This window comes from Paramisgurnus dabryanus, chromosome 15 (assembly GCF_030506205.2).
Source record: "Paramisgurnus dabryanus chromosome 15, PD_genome_1.1, whole genome shotgun sequence".
Taxonomy (NCBI): Eukaryota; Metazoa; Chordata; class Actinopteri; order Cypriniformes; family Cobitidae; genus Paramisgurnus; species Paramisgurnus dabryanus.
In genome coordinates, this window is record NC_133351.1 from 29,033,968 (window position 1) to 29,056,686 (window position 22,719).

Below are 22,719 nucleotides of genomic sequence, written 5' to 3' on the forward strand. Positions count from 1 at the left end.
GCAGTCCTGATTAAAAAGTTTGGAGCCCCCTCTCCTGTTGTCTGTTATATAATGAGAAAGGCAGTGAATTATTTTGATAACTGCCATCCAAAACGTGTGCAACTTGGAAAGCTAGCGTTAGCTAACTAAAACTATTTTACTTACCTGAAAATAAGGTCCAATATCCCTTTCAGTCACTCGGGAATAGATGAAAGGTTATATATTATCACTCTCTCTCCATTAATAGGATGTACAGCCTAATACACAACATCGCATTCGCAACTCTCATGAGATTCACGGTGATACTTCCAGGTTTCTTCCCACCGGAGGATCAGATGCGTGACGTCAGCGTATTGTACCTGCCCTTTCCGTAAAAACCGTAAATTTGTTTTAAAACCTGTAATTTTGTTCGCTCATTGTAAATTTGTTTAAACACTTGTAAATTTGTTAAAAACTTGTACATTTGTTCACTCATTGTAAATTTGTTCACTCATTGTAAATTTGTTTAAACACTTGTAAATTTGTTAAAAACTTGTAAATTTGTTAAAAACTTGTAAATTTGTTCACTCATTGTAAAGTTGTTAAAAAACTTGTACTTTTGTTCACTCATTGTAAATTTGTTCGCTCATTGTAAATTTGTTTAAACACTTGTAAATTTGTTAAAAACTTGTAAATTTGTTAAAAACTTGTAAATTTGTTCACTCATTGTAAATTTGTTAAAAAACTTGTACTTTTGTTCGCTCATTGTAAATTTGTTAAAAAACTTGTAAATTTGTTCACTCATTGTAAATTTGTTCACTCATTGTAAATTTGTTAAAAAAAACTTGTAAATTTGTTAAAAAACTTTTACATTTGTTTTTAATCTTGTAAATAAGTAATTTACCATTGTAATTTATTTTTGCCTTTCCAGGCCACGGTACTATATAGCCTACAGTATAATTGCCAGTTCATGAGATGCACATTCATTAGAAAAGAGACAAGATTCACCTGGGAGCAATTTACCAATTCAGGACAGAGTTTGCATGTAAAGACTTATGCACTAATGCCTAAATGTTGTGGGGGGGTGAGACTATTCAACAGAGATCCATTATAATACATGTTGATTATCATAACCATCTGATAATCTAGGAAACAGCAGAAAATTGTAAAAAATCATCTGCATTGATGAACAAAAGCATTTGCAACTTGTTTAAAGAAATGAATAACTGCTTTTTTGATGTGCAAAAGTGACACAATGATGTGAGGATTAAACGGGGAGATTTGACAATTGCAATTCTGATCTGAGAAATGCACCAAAGCGACTGACAACTTAAAACTTTAATATGTCAAGAATATTTCTATACATTTCCATTATACTTTTTTTTCTAAATCTGTCCTGAATTGGTAAATTGCTCTTAGGTGAATCTTGACGTTCTCTAACAATATCATCCCTGAACAAGAGAGGGGCCAGATTGGAGCTGACCTGCCAAAGTACGTGATAGTTTGGGACAATGTCAGTTTCCATCCTTCCACCATCATCAGGCGATGGTTTGTGGCCCACAATAGGATGTTCCTCTCACCCTACTCTCCATTCCTTAACCCCATTGAGGAATTTAACTGATCATGGAGATGGAAAGTTATCGCCAGCCACATACACAGATGACCCTTCTGGCTGGCATGGATGCAGCGTGTGATGATATCGCAGCAAATGCCTGCAGAAACTGAATAAGACACTCGAAAAGAATCTTTCCATGCTGCTTCAGACTGACAGGAACGTCAGGAGTAATTACTACATAACTGCATATACAGTTTCCCTTAGGAAGATTGTCCTGTGTTCACATTTCTAATTTTTTTTTCTCTTTCTTTATGGCAATGACGTGGTCTGTCAACAAATTACAGTACAAAACAGTTAAAGCGTAAATGTAAATCTTGTGCAGTCTCTTTCAATCAAACTCCCACATACACTAAGGTATAAACTACAATTTCTAATAATTGTCATGAACACTTAGTTTACATCAGAACATCCCTCCAGAGTAAACTGTTATATTGACAACATGACTAAACAATTTGACTGTCTTATCCATACACAATGACACATGGACTTGTCATTCTGATGCCACTGACATGTTCATTGACACAGATATTTACTTTTGAGAAATGAACCACTCCTAAATTATTTATTGAATGAGTTAGAGACTGTTAGAAAATTATCCATGAACTTCTGTCACCACAAAGATGAAAGCATCTAGAACACCTAGTGCTGTTTCATAACACTCCTATACACATTTAGGATTTCACTTATTGGGGCGGTTTCCTAGACAGAGATTAGATTAATCTAGAACTAGGCCTTAATTATATTAGGACGTTTTTAAAGTACCTTACTAAAAACAACACTGGTGTGAATCTTGAGACCAAACAATGACACCAATTAGGAAATGTCAGTGCAAGGTGTTTTTGAATTAAGGTAGCTCAAACATGCATTTTAGTCTGGGACTAAGTCGTGTCTAGGAAACAAACCCATAAAGTGTTTATGTGGCTCAGTTAAAGTTGCAATGAAATTAAAATGATTTGTAATTTGTTTTGGAATATTGTGTTTTTTGTTACAAATTACTTATTTGTGAGCTTCATTATTTAAAAAAAATTTATGTGCCCTCATAAGCTTTAATCAAATTTGCAAATCTCCTCCCTTCTCTTCAAAACGATTTCTCCTTACTTCCGGTCATATGGTATGGCAGGTTGGCGGAGTCCGGGAAAAGATTGCAATTGATTGCAAACGATCCAATCAATTGTTGATGGACAAATTCAAGTCCAGCCCTATCTTTCTTATTTCAGAAGCCGTTTCACTTGAATATTAGGGCTGGGTATCGATTCAGATGTTCCAGATCGATTCGATTTCAAATCGATTCTCTTTTCGATTCTGATTCTCGGATCGATTTTTATGCTCGATTCGACTCGATGAATATAGATTTATTACAAATACTAGATTTATAAAAAAGAACAGTGAACATTAGTTTACAAGTGGGTAAGTAATAAAAAGAAATTAAGAGCCACAAACCTGTATATTAAACTCTTTTATTTTAGGTACACTTGGGTACATTAAAACAGAACCCATCTCTAATTTTCAAAGGCATAAAATAATGTTAAATACAATAAAATTTTGATGCAAGATGAAAAATGTATGCTGAAAAAGTCAGAACAGTCGCATTCCTTGATCAAACAGGATCAGGTTATTTCATCTTTAAAAAATCGATTCGTGGCCTTTGAGAATCGATTTTGAAACACCCCGTAACAACAACAAAAAAAAATTAATCGAAATGCCCTGCCCCATTGGAAATACATCAGAACGCAGGTAATAAGACAATCGCTACTTTGGTTTCATTGCGACTATATTTGTGTTAGCAAAGCAAAGGTTCTGGGTTCGTTTCCAGTGAATACACAATGACAAGAATGTGTAAGGCATGGGGTTAAGGTGACTGAGGATTCAGATGTGTGATTATGTCTTTGCCTTGTCACCAATGAAGATGGGCTTGTATCATTACAGCTGCTCATAGCAGCTGCTCATTGTTATGAGGGTTCCTTGTAAAAACTGAGGTAACTCCTCACTGTCCAGTGTTTCCCACAGATCTGAAATTTACTTGTGGTGGTAGCTGGTGAAAAGGGCAATCATTATTATCCACCGACAAAAAATGGTCTACTATACATGTAACAAAGAACTAATAATGTGTGACACAACACAATACTTTGATTTATAAAACATTAATATTAATTTCACATTATAGTTCATTAATCTAACCACCCCAAACTTTTTTGCCATAAACAAAGCTGACACTGTTTGTCAAAGCACCACGAAAACACTTTATGTTTTTGCACTGATATATGAAGCAATTTGATGACCCCTTTTATCAAACTCAATTATATACAATACTATGTATACTATAGCCTATATAGACAGTGCAGGTCTATAGATTATAAATGTGACTGATGTTATAATGTTAATAACTTCTATAAGATAGGCACTTTTACTGCTTCTGCTTTCTATTTCTCTTTTGCCGATTAAAAAAAGCTTAATCCATTAATTATTTCAGATTTAAAAGTATACTTGCTGTCCCGATGACAGACTTTACATTACAGCTTTGCGTTTTTTATATCCTGAGTCAGCTAGAGCTTTGCTCATTCAGTATTCAGTATTAATAGTAAGATTATTAAAAAATGGGATAAAGAAAATGAAGCGGCGCGTGGTCGTGACAAGAGCCAGTTGCTATCGCCATAGAAACCGGAGGCACGCTAAAACAGCACTCGAGCTTTAGCGCGGTAGCGCTCACGGCCGTTCTCCGATCGACTCGGGTTTTACACACAATATTAATCGGACTTGGGACCCGAAGTAATGAACTAGGACCGACCCGGACCCATCTGACCATTTAAAATATAAACCCGGAACCGTACGGGTCCCGCGTCCTCAGTGAAAAAAGACCTCTAATGGTAAAACTCTGCTCAAGTTCAGAAACATGAAAGGATACAATGTGACACTGAGGTTGCTTCGCGTCGCGCCCAATTCATTGAGAAACAGAGAGCACGTGAACGGACACTCAACCGGAGAGACACAACGTGCTTGCACGCAAAATGAAGCCAACTTAGATGCTATAAACACATATGCACATAAGCATATGCGACCATTTTGGTCGCAGTGTGTTCCCTGGCTGCTCCGTATGTGCTGCTGCAGTTGATCCAGTTTGCCGCGCTGGATGATGAGTTTATGACGCGTGCATCATCTTCACGGTCACCCGACCCCCACCTCTCTCTCGCGCTCTCTCTCTCGCGCTCTCTCTCTCGCGCTCTCTCTCTCGCGCGCTCTCTCTCTCCAAAACACGGGTCATCCAGTCGAGTTCAGAAAATTCGTAAAGTGATTTTTTTTACCTGGGCGGGTCGCAATTTACCTGGGCGCAGCGCCCAAGTAGAGCCTATGTATGGGAAACACTGCTGTCTTTACTTCTTTACAGTAATCGTTATGTCATAGCCTCCTCAGGGAGGAAAAACCAAAATAAAAGTCCTTAGTGCAATACGTAAAAAAAAGACAAAATTACAATAAATTGCAAAATACATAAAATACAAATATTGTTTAATTCAAATTAAATTGGTGAAATTTCACGAAAATTATTTACATCAATTATATAACAAAAAAATACAATTTTAAAGTTTGTTTAAACTCTGTATCATCTATCACAGAGATGGGTATAGCATATATGCGAGTTGTAAGATATGAAATAGGCATGCAGACACTCAGAAATGTAGCTTTTAAATGCTTATTATTTCTATTTCTATATGAAAATTGAACAGAGGTCCAAACCTCAGTTATCACAGCTGTCTGAAGACACTTGTTCAACTACCCATGTAAGATTAGGCCCTTTATGAATGACTGAACACAAGATGGCACTGTTTCATGTGTATCATAAACTTTCTTCTGTCTGAAATATTGTTGAACAGATTGAGTTAAATAATGGATAAGTAATGCTTTGTGACAGGTTAATGACATCTGGCATATTTAAGATAAAATTTTGTTTTCAAACTGATCATAAACATTTCAGCCAAGTGACCCCTATGTTTAAATGGTAAAGCGTTAGCCATTTTAAACAGCTAATAAAGAAGGCAGGTGCAAAACGTTTGTAAATTTAGGTACATTTATAAATGTTACTTTAAAAGTACCATAGTATAAATCTGATACTTCAAAATCGAGCATTTTTGTTTTAGATATTTAAAGCCCCCTGAAAACATTAGACACAAGTTAACTGTGCAAACAGACCGGCCTCACCTATAGTAGGCCACACACCCCTTCAATCTGACAGTGAACATTACAGCATTAAGTACAAACTCTCCTCTTCATTACATAATTATAGTCCTGATAATCACTTTGCTCCTCATGTCCCTAATGAAACGCTCAGGCTTGTCTCCGCCATACAACGTTTAAAGACCTGCAAAATGGTAAATCCCAGATGTATGCACTGATTATCTTACACAATGCAGTACTATGCGTCATACCGTCGACATAACCGCATGTAAGAGCCTGAATGTGCAGACCACATTACTTAGTTGTGCTGTAATCTCCCAAATTCTGGTGTATTTAAAGTAAACGTCTATGTGCTCCTGTATAAACCATGTACTAAACGCATCCAGTAAGTCTGTATTAGGCTGAATCAAATGGTTTGCAATGCTGTGCTGACTTGTTATTGTGATTATCTTACTCTCTTTATAACATAATATTTTCCACGCCTGCTTTTTTACGACTATAATTGTGGTTGTTTCTTACAAACCTGTGTGTTTATGAGCTGTGTATGCGAGTGGCTGATATGAAGTACGTTTGGTAGGTAAGAAATAGATACTAGTGATGCACCGATGTAACGGCCGCCGATATTTATCGGCCGATTTTTGATGAATTTGAAACCATCGGCATATCGGCAATAGCACGAGAAAGGCCGATACCGATTGTTTATTAATTAACTGCATAAAGAAATCCATTATATGTAAAAAATGAGTTAATGTTGTTCTGGTGTTATTACCATTATGGTTACACAAGTCAAAAAAATTTTTATCAGGTTTATGATTCACATTTTATATAGCCTAAAACATAACCATCACACAGAAACATGATTTGGATTGTGATTTATAAGCTTTCTTAAATTATAAAGACATATGCAACAGTTGATTGTGTTATGATATTTCACTATACTGTATACTGTAAGTGACTCCCATAGATATAAACAAGTACAGACACACACTAATGTTTAAGTTTGCAACCCATCCGGTTATACTGTATGGGATTGTCATGTATAAGGAAGTAACCCTGTCCCTGAATCAAACGTGACGCAACTTGACCCGTGCATTAAACTGTTTGTATAAGAATGCTTTCTTCCTCACTTTCCGGTAGTCTGCACAATCATGCACATCGCATCTTGTTGAGAAAGCTTTTGTGCTTTGTACAACTCAATGCTGATCTGTCACACACAGAGGTGGACAAACACAACTCCATTTCATGAGTAAAAGTACAGATACTACAGCTCAAAGAAGTAAAAGTTGTAAAGAAGTACTTGCTTTTAATTTTAAGTACTTTTAACAGAAACGTTCAATATGTACACAATAAACTTAAACATGTCATTTGATCTGTTTCTCTAAAGTTTAAGCATTAAACGTGTTGTTTTATTACAGATCATTTAAATGTGCTCGAGTGGTTTGGTCAAAAAGTAAACTTCTGAGTGTTTGTGGAAGTGTCGTTTATTTGTAACATGCTTAAAATCATTGTGCCTGTTTAAAACACTGGAGCATGAGACCTAAAATTCCTTATTTTTATTCGACAATGTTCCCCATCTGCTGATAAACATGTATTTAGTATACATAAAACAGATGATTGACGTTTTAAACTTGTTAAATTATATACATGCTTAACACTGCTCACTAACTTCTTTCGTGAGAGAATCTTCCTTGATGCTCTGTCTTATCTACGGCGCGAGCACTTGAGACTCCGCCCACCTGAGCGGCTCGTTTGGATTTAAAGGGATACACACAAAAACGGTGCATTTTTGCTCAGACCCATAAAGTGCCTATTTTAACATGCCACAATAAATTACCTATAGGGTATTTTAAGCTAAAACTTCACTCTGGGGACATCAAAGACTTATTTAATATCTTAAAAACGTCTTGTGGAATGTCCCCTTTAAAAAAGTAAGTTACCTGGTTGCCTTAAAATTTTGAGTTGATTTGACTTAAAAATATTAGTAGACTCAAAAGAGTTGCATCAACTAATATTTTTTAGTTGAATTAACTCAGAATTTAAGGCAACCTGGCAACTTTTTTAGTTCAACCAACAATTTATTTTTTACAGTGCATATGGTTGGTCCCTTGCTTGCAACATTTTAAACAATGATAAAACATATCAACAAGTAAAATTAAATAAAATCAACAAGTAAAATAAAAATGTTTGGAGTGACTATATAAAAAGTAGCCCTCCAGACTGTTTTATCCATTGTGGTAGCCCTTGTTCACAAAAAGGTTGGAGACCCCTGATGTAGAGCAAACTCAGAAATGTACTTGTATTAAGCTGCTTCACTATTTCAAGTTACTAAAATAGTAATATTGATGTTGTAGCAAGTTAAAAGACAAATTTTTAAAAAATAATCAATATTCTTGACTTACAAGCACAGTTTGTGACATTAAAAATGATAGTTTACCCAAAGATTGTAACTCTGTCATCATTTTCTCACCCTCATGTTGTTCTAAACTGGTATGAATATATTTTTTCTGAGATATTTGAATAAATGATGGTAAGCACACGCTGATTGTAACCATTGACCTCCATAGTAGGATGGACAGCTGATGGTACCCATTGAATTCTATTGTATTTGTTTTCTTACTATAGAAGTCAATGGTTACAATCAGCTGTGTGCTTACCATCATTTATCAAAATATTTTATTTTGTGTTCAGACATTCATACAGGTTTAAAACAACATGAGGCTGTAAAAATGATGACAGAATTGTTTTTTTTTTTGTACTATGCCTTTAAGAATTCTTCTGACACTGTACTGGTGACATATGATTTTTTTCTCTAAGCAAAAGATTTATTTGCTCTCCATGTAATCTCAACTTTTCTTAAATATATAAACGCTTCATATTATCCCAAATTTTATATTTACTGCATAAAAGTATATGTTAGTACATGTGCATGCGTTTTAATTCAACATAACTGATACTCCACATTGAAAGTGTGACTAAGATCTTTAAAAGAGAATGCAGCAGTAAATCTCTATGACTACATGACCTCTATGAGTCTACAAGTGTGCCAGTGTCTGTGTGAATGTCTGCTTAAGTGTGTGGTGTGCCCGAGGCACTAACATAAAAACAAGACACCTCACAGACGCACTGTTACTAACAAACAAACGCCTCTGAATACAGACTTTAGCGCTCGTATAAAACATAACATTCAAAACATTCATATGTATAGTATCCAGACAAATGATGTGCTGAAAGATAAATTCACTTTCAACAAATCATAAAATCACTTATTCATCCAAGAAGACAAATGATTCCTGTACTAGTATTGGTATTTCATAAACCAGTAAAACAACACCAATAAGTTAAATAAACTATAACAGGCAAATAAATCATAAGATGGTCAACTACATCAACAGTTTTGTAAATAATGTAAAGCAAAATAATTATGGTTGTTACAACAATGCACCGTATGCAGTGCACTTTATGTCATTTAACTCTTTCCCCGCCATTGACGAGATATCTCGTCAATCAAGAGAAAATGCTTCTCCGCCAATAACGAGTTTTTCCGTCTTTCCGCAATAGCGCTATTCTGCAACTTTTTAAACCCGGAAGTATTGCCCTATGGCAAGCGGCTGCATGTCCGTGTCTGTTTTAGAGATCGCTCTGAATGGGATCTCTATGAAAAGTCCGTCACAAAAATGGAATTATCTCTGCTTTTTGCTCAAAATGTGGTGTTTTTGCACAAACCTACCCATATTCAAAAGCTGATTACAAAAGAACCACTGAAGGTAGGATGAAACGTTTTTTTTTTTTTTTTTTGAAAGCAGAGGGTCTGTTCTTTAATTTGGTATATTGTATGTTTATATATTTGAAGAAGAAAATTTTCTGGAAGACATTAAACATTTGTGAAAATCATGAAAAACGCTGGCGCTGGCTGGCAACTTTTTTTTAAAACGCTGGCGGTGAAAGAGTTAACAGTACTAAGAAACCATCTACATGGAAGTACTTATAAGCTAGATTTTATGTTATAAAATGTATACAGTAATTGAACTCACTATACTCGACAAGTTTCTTCAGACAAAAATGTATAAAGATATAAATAGACTGAAGATGCCTACTGTTTATTTTTACAAATGTTAGCGACAGATTGGATCTGATGACTAAATATGAGTCAATACTTCACAGACCCACAAAGTCTCATACTCTTCAGTACAGATGCTGATGCACGGATTTATCAGACTATGATGTCATTCAGTCATTCAACTCCTGCATCTCTTTTCCATCATGTGTTTCTTATTATTCACAAAAATAAAAAATGATCACACCTGTAATACTGAAAAACAGGTCTCCACTGTCAGTCATCCAAACTCAGGAGGTTTCTCTTAACATGATGCTTATGGTTGAGAAGCTTGCTGGATTTAGTGGATAGTTTCATATTTTTGACTTAAACCATCAAGGCTATAGACCTTATCAACCCCTGGAAACATTTATTGCTTAATCTTAGCATAATTAAAAATCTATATGTGCCTATGAACATCTCTGTATATAGTTTAAGAGAGCCAAGATACTACAGTATGCATTTAATTGATTAGTTTGGTTGTTCAGGGACAGGCGGTTACTTCAATAAAATACCTTATTTAGTCTTTTTTCATTCAGTTTAGAAATATTTGTTAAAATTGTTAAAAAAAAATTTTAATGAGGTGAAACAAATAACTTCAGTTTCTGCTTTTAGCTGATAAGGATCATCAAAGCTGGCATTCGTTCAGGGATTTTTGTGTTACTGAAATCTTTTGAGCCAAATAAAAAGTATTTTTTCGTTTATGGGTTACTGGTTGTGTGTATTATAAAGTCATGTCAACTAACATGAACAATTGTATTGGCACCAAAGGTGCATTGTGTAACTTTAAAAGACTGGTCAATTTTTTCTTCAAAAAAATCCAGATAATTTACTCACCACCATAAGGGTCTTATCTACAGGGTATATACAGCAATCCTTAAGTTAATTTAACTACTTTTTAATACCTTTTTTACTACCTTCAGAATATTTTTTAAAACCATCACGACACTGAATTGCAAGTGTTGATCAGCAACATTTCTATTATTTACATGGATTTTGACATATATAACATACAAAAAAGAATAGACATGGATTAAAGTGAAAAAAATTCTTCTGACTGAAATGTTTTTCAGGCCAAGTAATATTCCTTTACCTAACACTTTATGTAGGCGAGACCAATAGCATTTTAAGGGGAATTTTTTTTGCCATAAATTCCATATTGAAGTCTCCTGTGGCATATAGGTAGCTGTAGTTTGCAGGGCATTTCAGATTAAGGTGAAACAGCTAAATAACTCACTATATAAAAAAACATGAATATCACCACCTTTAATGAATCTTTTATTAATTATTTATTAATTGTAAATGTATTTATTTTAGCATTTACTAATTATTTTTTTTTAATTAAAGTTGAAACTGTTAACATTAGTGAATGCACTACCGTCAATTACTGTAATGTATAAACAAGAATTAATTAATGCTTATATACTCTATATTTTTAATTGTTTGTTCATGTTATATAATGCATTTACTAAAGTGAACAAATACAACTTTTTCATATGATATTATTCAGTACACATAAACAAATAATCCAGGGTCTGTTCTGTTCACACAACAGCTTACAGTCACAGCTCTAATACAGTAACGTTATGTATGAATATAAACCCTGAACGAGTAACTCGAGTCAAACTAGTGTAGAATTCGCACAGGATGTCTGTAACCATAGTGACAGTTGTAAATTGAATGATTGTACCTTTATTAACAAAATATTTTGTTACAATAGAGGCAGCGCTGATGTGCTAGTTTATGCGCAATGTTTCTGCTGTTTACTTTCTCCTAAGACCTAAATGGTCATGTTTATATGAGAATATTTGCAAAGATGGGATTTTTGAGGCATATGTGTTATTTAAGGCCAAAATACTCACAACACAAGCTCAATGAGAAACGCATGCGCGGCTTGCGTGCTCATCTGACACAAAAACAGCGGACGCATTAAGCACTGTTGTTTGTGTTTGAATGGCTTAAAATCACTTGTTTTTAAACTGCGGTACTTAAATATATGTACAAATGTTACGTTTTTGTGACCACACGCAAATACAACTGCAAGAACCGACAGGTGGATGACATCAAAGTCCTGCGAGACATTTCGGAAGCAGTCTTCTCTTATGATTCCTCGTCAATCGCTCTCACGGGATTTGGATGTCATCTGCCTCTTGGTTCTTGTGGCGCCACATGAAGTTTACCCACGAGTTTAACAAACCCGTTGTATCAGCCACTGGCTAGATCAGCATAGCATTAAAAACGGGACGCGGGTAATCACGTACGTGAGAAATCATTTACCCCTAAAATACAGGACCCTTAAAGTTAGTCATACTGTGCAAAGACACGCAAGTTACCTGGCTGTTTGATATTCTTAGCCCACGAACTGAAAGGCTTGCCAATCTTCATCATTTCGCCAAGTCAATCTCCATTGGTCTTTTACACCTTTATCGATCTTCAAAACATCGGAGCCTTCCTGCATTATAAGTTTGACCATGCTAGCTGAAATAAAGTTTTACCTCAGTCAGCTTAACGTGATACAGTCAGAAAACCCGGAGTGGATCCGGTGCGTAGAGATTACAGACGCTTACAGTGGAGAAAGGAACGTGATTTGGCTCCACTCCAGGCTTTGATCACATCCCAGAGACGAAAGATCTTTGATTATGTGCCCAGATATGCTAAACCCCATATTTAAACGAACTAACGCGAACGCAGATAGAATTTCAATCAGAATATGACACCTGATAGTCTGAAAAAATAATACCTAATTTGGAAAAAATAATACATCTGAGACCAAATTTAACACTTTTAATGGCCTTAAATTTGACAATTTTGATTTATCACTTTTTAATACTTTTTAAAACCCCGCAGACACCCTGTATCTAGCAAAACGATTGTCATTTTTTGACACGAAAAATAAAAAATATGCACTTTTTTAACCACTTTTGAAACTCTGTTGAAAAAAACTGTTAAGTGTTGAGTTAAGTGTTACGTGTTGAGTTAAGTGTTACGTGTTGGGGTCCATTAAAGTCCATTAAAATGAGAAAAATCCTGAAATGTTTTCTCAAAAAACATAATTTTCTCTCGACTGAACAAAGAAAGACATCAACATTTTGGATGACATGGTGGCAGAGGTGGGTAGAGTACCCAAAATCTGAACTCAAGTAAAAGTACAAGTACTTATACAAAAATGTACTCAAGTAAAAGTAAAAGTATCAATCTAATTATTTACTTGAGTAAGAGTAAAAAAGTATTAGATGAAAAAACTACTCAAGTAGTTAGTTACTCGTTACTTCCGATCTGATAAAGAAGTAGCGCAAAAGCACTGAATTTCAGGCTACTTGGCGGGTTTTCACAAACCTCTCCTTAAAAGTCTCATTGTTCTGCTTATATACAAGTAAAGCAGCCTGCGCAATGGTTACATTAACATCACATAACGTGTCATTTGAGAAAAAATCTCAAACACACACACAGATGTTTTTCTGACGGTTAACTCTGTATTTATTTTCATGTTCACAACACAAACTTGTCAGCGTCTGCCTTTAAACAAGCAAACAGTAAACAAAAAAGAACGTGTATGTCTGTTTGTTATCATGTTTTTATATGAATAGGTTATTTTCACTGAACATTAACACGAGCTTAATAAAAATTATCATTTTAGAATTTCATATGGAACTTATCTGTTTGTGCAAATCAACTCTACATTTATTATAATATATAATACATGTTTCTTTAAAATCAAACTTTATTATTTTATTTTTATTAATTCATTCTTTAGGAAGGATTTAAATAAAATACAATCCCGTTTTTATTTGAATGTATTTTCTACACATTAGTGAGGTGTCTGGATTTGTGTATAAATGCAAGACGTCCTTACATTACACTGTTCAGTTTGTTTAGTTGTGGGTAAATTATACGGAAATGTGCAGATGAACGTGCTGTTTGTATGGTTTAACTTACACTAGGATTTGTCATCGCTTGCACAAGAGTGCATATGGCAAAAAAAACTCGGACAGTGTGTGAAATGACCATTAATAGTGTTCAAATAGACATTACTGACACTTACTTCAGGTTGGATCTTGAATTCCTGTACGCTGAGATGTCAGCTCGTTTATTGAACAAAGCATGCATCGCATTATGAAACTATTCTTTTTGACCTCTTGGAGTGAAAACATAGACCGAACTTTAAGCCACGCATGATCTGCCTCCGATATCTCGCACAACGCACACGCGCCCTCATCTGCTTCTCCTGTCATCTACGCGCGGTTGCGCGCGCTACAGGGTGACGCAGCATGTCTCGCGAAACTTTCGAACACGCCCTATAAACTTTAAAAATATATATATATATATTCATTAATTATTACCATTTGACAGTAGCGCAGTAACGCCACCCAATGTAGCGAAGTAAAAGTACAGTTTTTTCCCTAGAAATGTACTTGAGTAAGAGTAAAAAGTACCCATCCTTAAATTTACTCTAAAAGTACTAGTTACCCAAAAAATTTACTCAAGTAAATGTAACGAAGTAAATGTAATTCGTTACTACCCACCTCTGCATGGTGGTGAGTAAATTATCTGTTTTTTATTTTTTTAGAAAATTGACTAATCCTTTAAGAAGGATCTCTTGACAGAAATGCAATATAATATAAATAACTATATTATCAGTGATGAACTGTACAAAATGAACTGTATTGTTTTTATTACTTTTTTTATCTATATACACTGCGAGTCACCGTCATGTTTCTACAGTTGCCCTAAATGGACAAACTGCTCTACAGAGTGTGTTTCGTCACTACATTGTCTCAGACGATGATGTGTTTTGTCCTGTGGCGGCTGCCGTATGATCTCTATGTGTTTTTTTTAAGAGAAGATTGAGCTGTGGACTGAGTAATTGGATGCAATTCACAGTCTCACCACTAGATGCTGCTAAACATCTACACACTGGTAGATTAATGCTGCGTTCCAGGCAACCTGTAACCCGTAACTCACGACTTCAAAACCACGACTCACGACTTTGAACTGGGAGTACATCGATCTAGTACGAGTTCACGGGTGGGAAGTCACGGGTTTGACTGCCGTTCCAGTGCACTTTCACCGGTAGAAGGTTGTAAAAACACGAGTTACAGGCTGCCTGGAACGCATAGGGTCGTGAGTCGTGGTTTTGAAGTCGTAACTCACGGGTTTAAAAACCTGCCTGGAACGCACCATTCCTAACATTAAAAGGCACCAATTTTCCAATTCAAGATTTTACATTTCCTTTGTGTACGTGTGTATTAGTACATGTTAATGATATACAAAAGGTACAAATCCCAAAGTAAACGATGACGTGAGTTATCATTATCAACGTAAATCTCTTTTCTTGGACTACAACAAACACATGGATTTTAGGCAACAGTTTACTTCTTAGGTCGGTTGACATGTTTGCAGTAGTAAAGATGATCATAACTACTACTAGTATTGAATTGGTAGCTAATTTTCCAAACAAGGTAAGAAGCATCACATTTCCGGCTGACGTCAGAGGTATTCAGGCCAATCACAACGTACAGGTAAGCTGGCCAATCAGGGACATCAGAGCATTTGAGGAAGACAGTGACATCTGGAGCAACAAAAATGTACGGTATGTGGATAACGTTGTTTTTTAGCAATGAAATAGGTCTTCTTTAACAAAGATTATATATTTGCACATTGTTGGTTTTAGGTTTGCTAATGAATTTACTAATTACAACCTTATAGTGAAATGTGACACATAACACTTAAAAATCTTTTGAGAACTTGCCAAGTTTAGTATTTTAAGTATTTTAATTTCACATGTATTTTAATGTTAACATAATAATTTATGTTGTAACTCATGTAATGCATGACCGTTACAATGTGACATCTCTTGTCAGGGTGGTTTAGAAATTCCTGTAGTTCCTTCCTAAACCTGTATTGTCATCTGTCCTATTATAGATCTGTAGTTTACAGTTTCCTGCAGGCACGACCGGTGAAGAGAGGCATTTCCGACCATTTTTCACTCTTCAGTGCAGGATCAGGAATCAGCGCAGGCATGTCCTAATTTGTAACCAAACTTACGAGTAGGCAGTTAAACAATACTTTTACTAATACCTGTGCTGTTCATATCATTCTTGCGCTGCTGTCTTGAGTAATGTCTTTGAGAAAATACTTTTCTATGGGTGTGCCTCTTCTGGTTTCCTTTGAAGTACTCTTATCGCTCATGAATGAGTAAACACTGTATTCTGCTACTATCTACTTGAGCAACAAATATTTTTCATGAAAATGTGGTGATTGCAAGTTTTGATTTATTTACTTATTTGTTTGGAGTCTTTGTTTTGAATTGCATGTTGTATATTCAGTTGTTACATTATGTTTTTGTTTTGTTTTTAACACAAGATGTATCTCTCATGTTTTATTGAGACTTTTGTGAGCCGCAGAGATTATTGGCTTTGAATTATTAAAAATTCTCATTTGGTTTAATCATAAGAGCAATTCTATTCAAATGTTAAAGGAATAGTCCATTTTCTTTAAAAAAAATCCAGATAATTTACTCACCATCATGTCATCCAAAATGTTGATGTCTTTCTTTGTTCAGTCGAGAAGAAATTATGTTTTTGAGGAAAACATTGCAGGATTTTTCTCATTTTAATGGACTTTAATAGAGCCCAACATTTAATACTTAACTCAACTCTTAACAGTTTTTTTCAACAGAGTTTCAAAGGACTATAAACGATCCCAAACAAGGCATAATGGTTTTATCTAGCGAAACGATTGGCATTTTTGAAAATAAAAATAAAAAATATGCACTTTTAAACCACAACTTCTCGTCTAGATCCGGTCGTGATGCGCTAGCGTGACCCCACGCAATACGTCATGACGTCAAGAGGTCACAGAGGATGAACGCGAAACTCCGCCCCAGTGTTTACAAGTGTGTTGAAAGAGGACCGTTCCTACGTTGTTGTATGTCAACTGATACTAATTAATGTCTTTGTGTCAGTTTATTGTTTACAATGGTCCGCAAATGTGCGTTTCATATATGTAACACGTGACCTCCCTACGTCACTACGCATTAACATGAGGTCACGCTGGCGCTTTCAGGACCGGAGATAGACGAGAAGTTGTGGTTTAAAAGTGCATATTTTTTATTTTTCTTGTCAAAAATGACAATCGTTTCGCTAGATAAGACCCTTATGCCTTGTTTGGGATCTTTTATTGTCCTTTGAAACTCCGTTGAAAAAAACTGTTAAGTGTTGAGTTAAGTATTAAATGTTGGGCTCTATTAAAGTCCATTAAAATTAGAAAAATCCTGCAATGTTTTCCTCAAAACACATAATTTCTTCTCGACTGAACAAAGACAGACATCAACATTTTGGATGACATGGTGGTGAGTAAATTATCTGGATTTTTCTTTTAAGAAAATGGAATATTCCTTTAAACTCTCAGTGAAAAATTAAGTTTTAACCAAATATTTTACCATACTGCTATCTTAAATGTCAATATTTGGTGGCTTAAATAACCATGCAAGGTCTCTGTTTAAGTTTTAACTTTATTAGTTAATGCATGTAAGCACAGATTTCAAAATTGCTATGTCCATAACATAGAAATGGCTCCTTCATACACTCTAAAAGTGGTGGGTTGTTTTTAACCCAGGGTTGGGTCAATATTGGACACTGCTGGGTTGCTTTAACCTACCCAGTCTCATGTAGATGCGTATAAATTGGAATTTGGCATGCATATGATACGCCGTTCACATAATACGCACATCTTTTTTGACATTTTATGTATTGGTTTCTCATTTTTTCAGTTTTTTTTCAGATTTTTAAACCATTTTCGCTTGGGTTTGGAGTTAGATTTGAAATTTGCTTTGGGATGTTATTTCATATATACTGTAGGTTTCTCCATGTTTTTGTTTATTTTTAAACCGGTCGCTTGGAGTTGGGGTTAGAATTGGATAGAATTTAACCCCAAACCCAAAAAATTGAGAAAACAATACATAAAATGACAAAAAAGATGTGCTGTATTAAGTGAACGGGAAGGACTGGCGTATCATATGCACCCCAAATTGGAATTTGACGTATGTATTGCATGAGTTTTCACACTTCGTGCTATTTATACACATCTACATGAGACTGGGTTGGTTTTAACCCCGACTGCTGGGTTATATCAACCATGAGATGAAACAACCCAGCAGTTAGGTCATTTTAACCCAGCAGTGTGTTCTGTACAATACTGACCCAACCCTGGGTTAAAAAAACCCAGCATTTTAACTTGTTTTTTTCTTCTCATAAATGTACACACAATTTTTTCTTTGAAGTGCTGTCCTTATGCTTTTGTTGGGTATTATGTGTGCATTTTAATTGACAGAATTCCTACAAATAGTATTGTCTCCCAAAAACTTGTGTCCTTTTTTTGTCCCATCCAAAACACATGTATATTTCCCTCATCTTAAACAGAGGCCGCATGCAAAGGCTGATATTTTTCTGATGTCTAGACTGGAAAATGTCACGTCCATAAAGCTGGAATTGCTCATAACTCATTTCATAGATATAATGTTGCTTTTGTTTGGGGTCACTTTGATTCCATCATATCATATACAGTATACAATAAAGCAAACCCTGTCAAAAATTGTTCGAAGTGAACTGGTATAATATAACCAATCTACGTTGGGTCTGTAAGATTTTTTTTTAAATGAAAATAAAAAATACGTAAAACAATTTGCAGCATATTTTATGTTACTTACACTTAAAAAAATTAAGTTAAACAATTCCAACTTGATTTTCTAAGTGATGTCAACTTTTCAAAACAAAACTTTAAAAAGTAGGTTGAATTGAATTGCAAAACCAAGTTGTTTTAACTTAATGCTGCATTCTAATGGATTTAATACAAATTCTAGTGGTTTCCATTATAATACCATTTAATAATTAAATAATTGTATTAAATTGTGTTCTAATGGTTCCCATACACCCGATAACATCCCATCAATAGAACCCAACACATTGCCAATATCAGAGACCAGTATACCATTCATTTACAACCAATACAATTTTCATTATAATCATTAACTCAATCAGAATTTCTTTGATGGTTTTTATTGTTTTGATCCGCAGGGTTGTCTACTATTTAACTACTAAACTGATACAGTTTAACGTGTTAAATAGTTTCACTATTTTAGGCTCTTCCACGGAGTAACGTTAGTGCAAAAAAGCAAGCTTAATGTGTGGAGATCATAAACGAAACGCTTCCCTTGATGCTTTAATCCCCTTAGCAATTTAATATAAGCTGATCGAGTAAGAATGCCAGTTATGGGTTTAACCCCCGTCGACTCGACACCCACTGAGAAGACTAACAAAGTCCGTTTTTCGGAGGAACCTTACACAACTTTGTCACTAAAATGGACAAGTGTCATTATTAAATTTATTTTGTTGTATATTAGGTGCAACTAAGTAGCCTTAGCTACTTCAGGTTAATGGATTTGATGTTAATAATGCTAATAATGCTAGCGATCATAATTTATGATTATTATTCATATTTGCGATTATTTTATATTATTACATTGTTATTAACCAGTGCATGACTACGTTTAATATAGGCTAACCTTATTTTTAAGGTAAAGCTTTACGTATCTACAACATAAAAAATCTGAACAGAGAGATTGGTCAAACCTGTGATCCATAAGTATGAAAGGTGCTTATCCTGTCCCTGGCTCCATCCCTGAAGGATCCGTAATAAAACGTCCCGTTTAAAAAAAGACATCACAACAAAACATATAAAGGCGCGGATAGAAACATCAAAAATCTCGTGTTCACAACGTCTGCAATTTATCACATACGAAAGCTATAAAAAAAACAGCTCACTGACTGTACAAACTACTGAAAGTAGACTGAGTGAGAAAAAGAGGAGGTGTCCGGGAGGAAGAGAGAGAGAGAGTCAGTGTTGAGGGAGAGAGAGAGAGAGAGAGAGAGCTACCGTTGACTGAAAAAGAGAGAGGTATTCATTATTATTATCTTATTGTTGAAAAAATACACTACAATAAAACGAATTTATTTAAATGTCAGTATAATTGCTATATTTTGGATATTTGACAAAAATACTGTAGTGTAGGACAGATATTTTAGTGATTTGGAATCTGCACGTTTGTGCTATACAGCATGGGTTAAGTGTATAATAAACCACAAACAGAAGTCTGTATAGATAAAATATGGGCTGAAATCATTGTTTATTTAACCTCTTAACACCTGTGCATTAGAGATCTCGTGGGACTGGGTGGCGTGTGGGATAGGGTGGATTCTGTACTGCATGGGAGTCATTACAAAAATAATAGAGCAATAATATCATAATAGAGTTGAGTGGAAAGAAACACACACACACACACGCACGCACGCACGCACGCACGCACACACACACACACACACACACGTGTTTATCACACCTGCTCCATTACGCAGTGTGAAATGGGAACGGGGCAGAATGGTTTGATGTGATAATTTTATATGGACATGCGCTTTTATGACCTCAAAGGCTTCATTAGTTATGCTGTGACGTCATCGCGTTCTATGCATGCAAATAAACCGGAACATAGTTTGCTGTAAAAGAACATTATTAAAACTCAGTTGGTGTTTACTTTGAGTTTAGACATGTGGTTAACAATTAAACTAATTTCTATTAAACAAAAATGTAAACGTTTAAACGTTGCTGTTTCTTTTGTTATTTAAAAATGTCAATTATTATTGTCAAAAGTGAGTTTTTTTTTAAGCAAAAAGCATGTGGAGATATCCGTCTGCGTCGGTTGTAATTTTTACCAGCAGATGTCGCTGTCGGATTCAGTCAAATTCACACTGAAAACACAAAGCCTAATTTTCAAAGAAAAGTTTTGTTAGAAATACTACGCTTGTTGGTGGCCTAAAGCATCTTCAAAATAACTTGTATTTAAAATAGTACATTTGATCAAAAGATTGACACTAACTCGTATGAAACATCTAATTTTTCACACTAGGCCCATTCAAATCTCTCAATGCCAGGGTGTTGCTATCTGGATAAGATTATTTTCTTTATTTTAATGCTTCAGTCTTTATATGACTACTTTTTATCAAGGCCAAGCCTGATTGCTCAGCAAAGTATAGTTAAAGCATACCTCTCATAAAGTTTTGTCTCACAATTTTAGATATACAATGCAAGATCACCTCGTGAAACTTTAGGTGAGTTTTTTTTTATTTCTTACCCATGCTTGTTTAAAGGGATAGTTCACCCCAAAATTTTAATTCTGTCATCATTTACCGACTCTGTTGTTAAAAACCTGTATTAATGTCTTGTTCTTTGTTCTGATGAACACGTTTTTAACCTAACTGACCATGAGCCCCATTCACTTCCATAGTAGGAAAAAAGAATACTATGGAAGTGAATTGGGCTCAGTTACAAACATTATTCAAAATATCTTTCTTTGTGTTCATCTGAACAAATAATTGAATACTTGTTTGTAACAACATGAGGGAATTTTCATTTTTGGGTGAACTATCCCTTTAACTCTTTCTTAGAAGACTCTTTTTTAGCTGAACGAGTATCAGTTCTAGTAGTCTGTACAGGTTAACCTCAGGGCAGATGCAACACTTCCAGGCTCAAGTTGCAAGGACCTGCTAAATTTTTCATTCACACCAGGCAACAGTGGACGGCTGTCTACTCAGTTACTGAGTACAGAAAGAAGAGACACTCTATAGCAACTACTGTATAGTCACTGAGAATAACATATGGCCAATAAAAGTGTACAGAGATGTGCAATCTAAATAATGAATAGTCAGAATTGTATTCCTTTTGAGAATTAATATGGAAAACAATGCATTCAAAGCTGTATTTACATGTTTATCACACCTGTCATGAAAAAAACACAAAATATCGAAAACTATCAAAGAATGTTGTTTTCCATCGAACTGAAATAATAAAATGTGACACTGTCTGTGAAATCCAGGTTAAAGTCTTATAATCTAAAAATGAGATTAGTAGCATCAAAGTTTGATTTCATTCACTGATCTCATTTTAATTTCTATCTTTGAACTTCAATATCAAGGGTTTGGAAACAACGTTCTTTGATTATTTTATGTAGAAAATAGTAAATCATAAAAAATGACTTTTGCTGGGTTTTCACAGACTGGGTGACAAATATTCAAGGTCAAGATCGTGAATGAACCTTTTTCTTAGCGTGCATTGTGATGATTGATTTGTGAGCGATTCGCTTGAATACAGCAAACTGGTTAACAAATCCACCGCAATGATTTATAAGCAAATGTGTCTGAATTACAACGACTTTTAAAAATCTCTGTCTATAAATCACAATGACACACACTCTCTACCTGTATAATAATCCCTTCATATTTGTACCTACTTGCCTAAACAACCACCCAATAATGTCTTTCTTGAAAAAAGCTATAAAAACTTTGTGGCCCACTTTATGCATTTTACAAAGCAAGCAGACCTACCTTCATGTCAAGATGCAACTTCTGTGTCCAAGAAATTATGAATGATCATGATTTAACACTCATAAAAATCCTAAATTTAAATAACTACTAAAAAATATTTTGAAAAATTCAGCGCTTGACACAATTGAGATGTTCCTCATTCCATCCACCCACTCTTGTAAAGTTATTACTCACCTCCTGTAGCAGGTAATCCTGTCCAAAATTACAGGTTACTTTACAATCGACGCTCATGTGCTTCTTTGTAAAAGTGCATCATATTCCAGTCATGTATGAAGAATATTATTAGCAGCGATGTAAAGGTTTGATCTCATATACTCTATTAAGAGTAGATTCTCAAGTGTGAGAGCTGACACAACTTTGTTCAGCTCTCCTCTTACAACCATTTAAATGTGAATGCTTCAATTTCATCCTAGCGTGTTTCGTGTGTCTCAGGTTACAAGTAATTGCAGTTA

General features: G+C 35.0%; 1 protein-coding gene across 1 annotated transcript in view; it reads right to left on the reverse strand.

Moving 5' to 3' along the window:
- The window catches only part of gpr156 (G protein-coupled receptor 156), a 29,873-nt gene extending 10,215 nt beyond the window's left edge, over window positions 1–19,658 (reverse strand). Inside the window, exon 1 of the mRNA XM_065292979.1 lies at window positions 19,463–19,658. The gene's annotated coding sequence lies outside the window, so the exon portion shown is untranslated. The remainder of the gene's footprint in view (window positions 1–19,462) is intronic.
- Window positions 19,659–22,719: the final 3,061 nt, after the last annotated feature.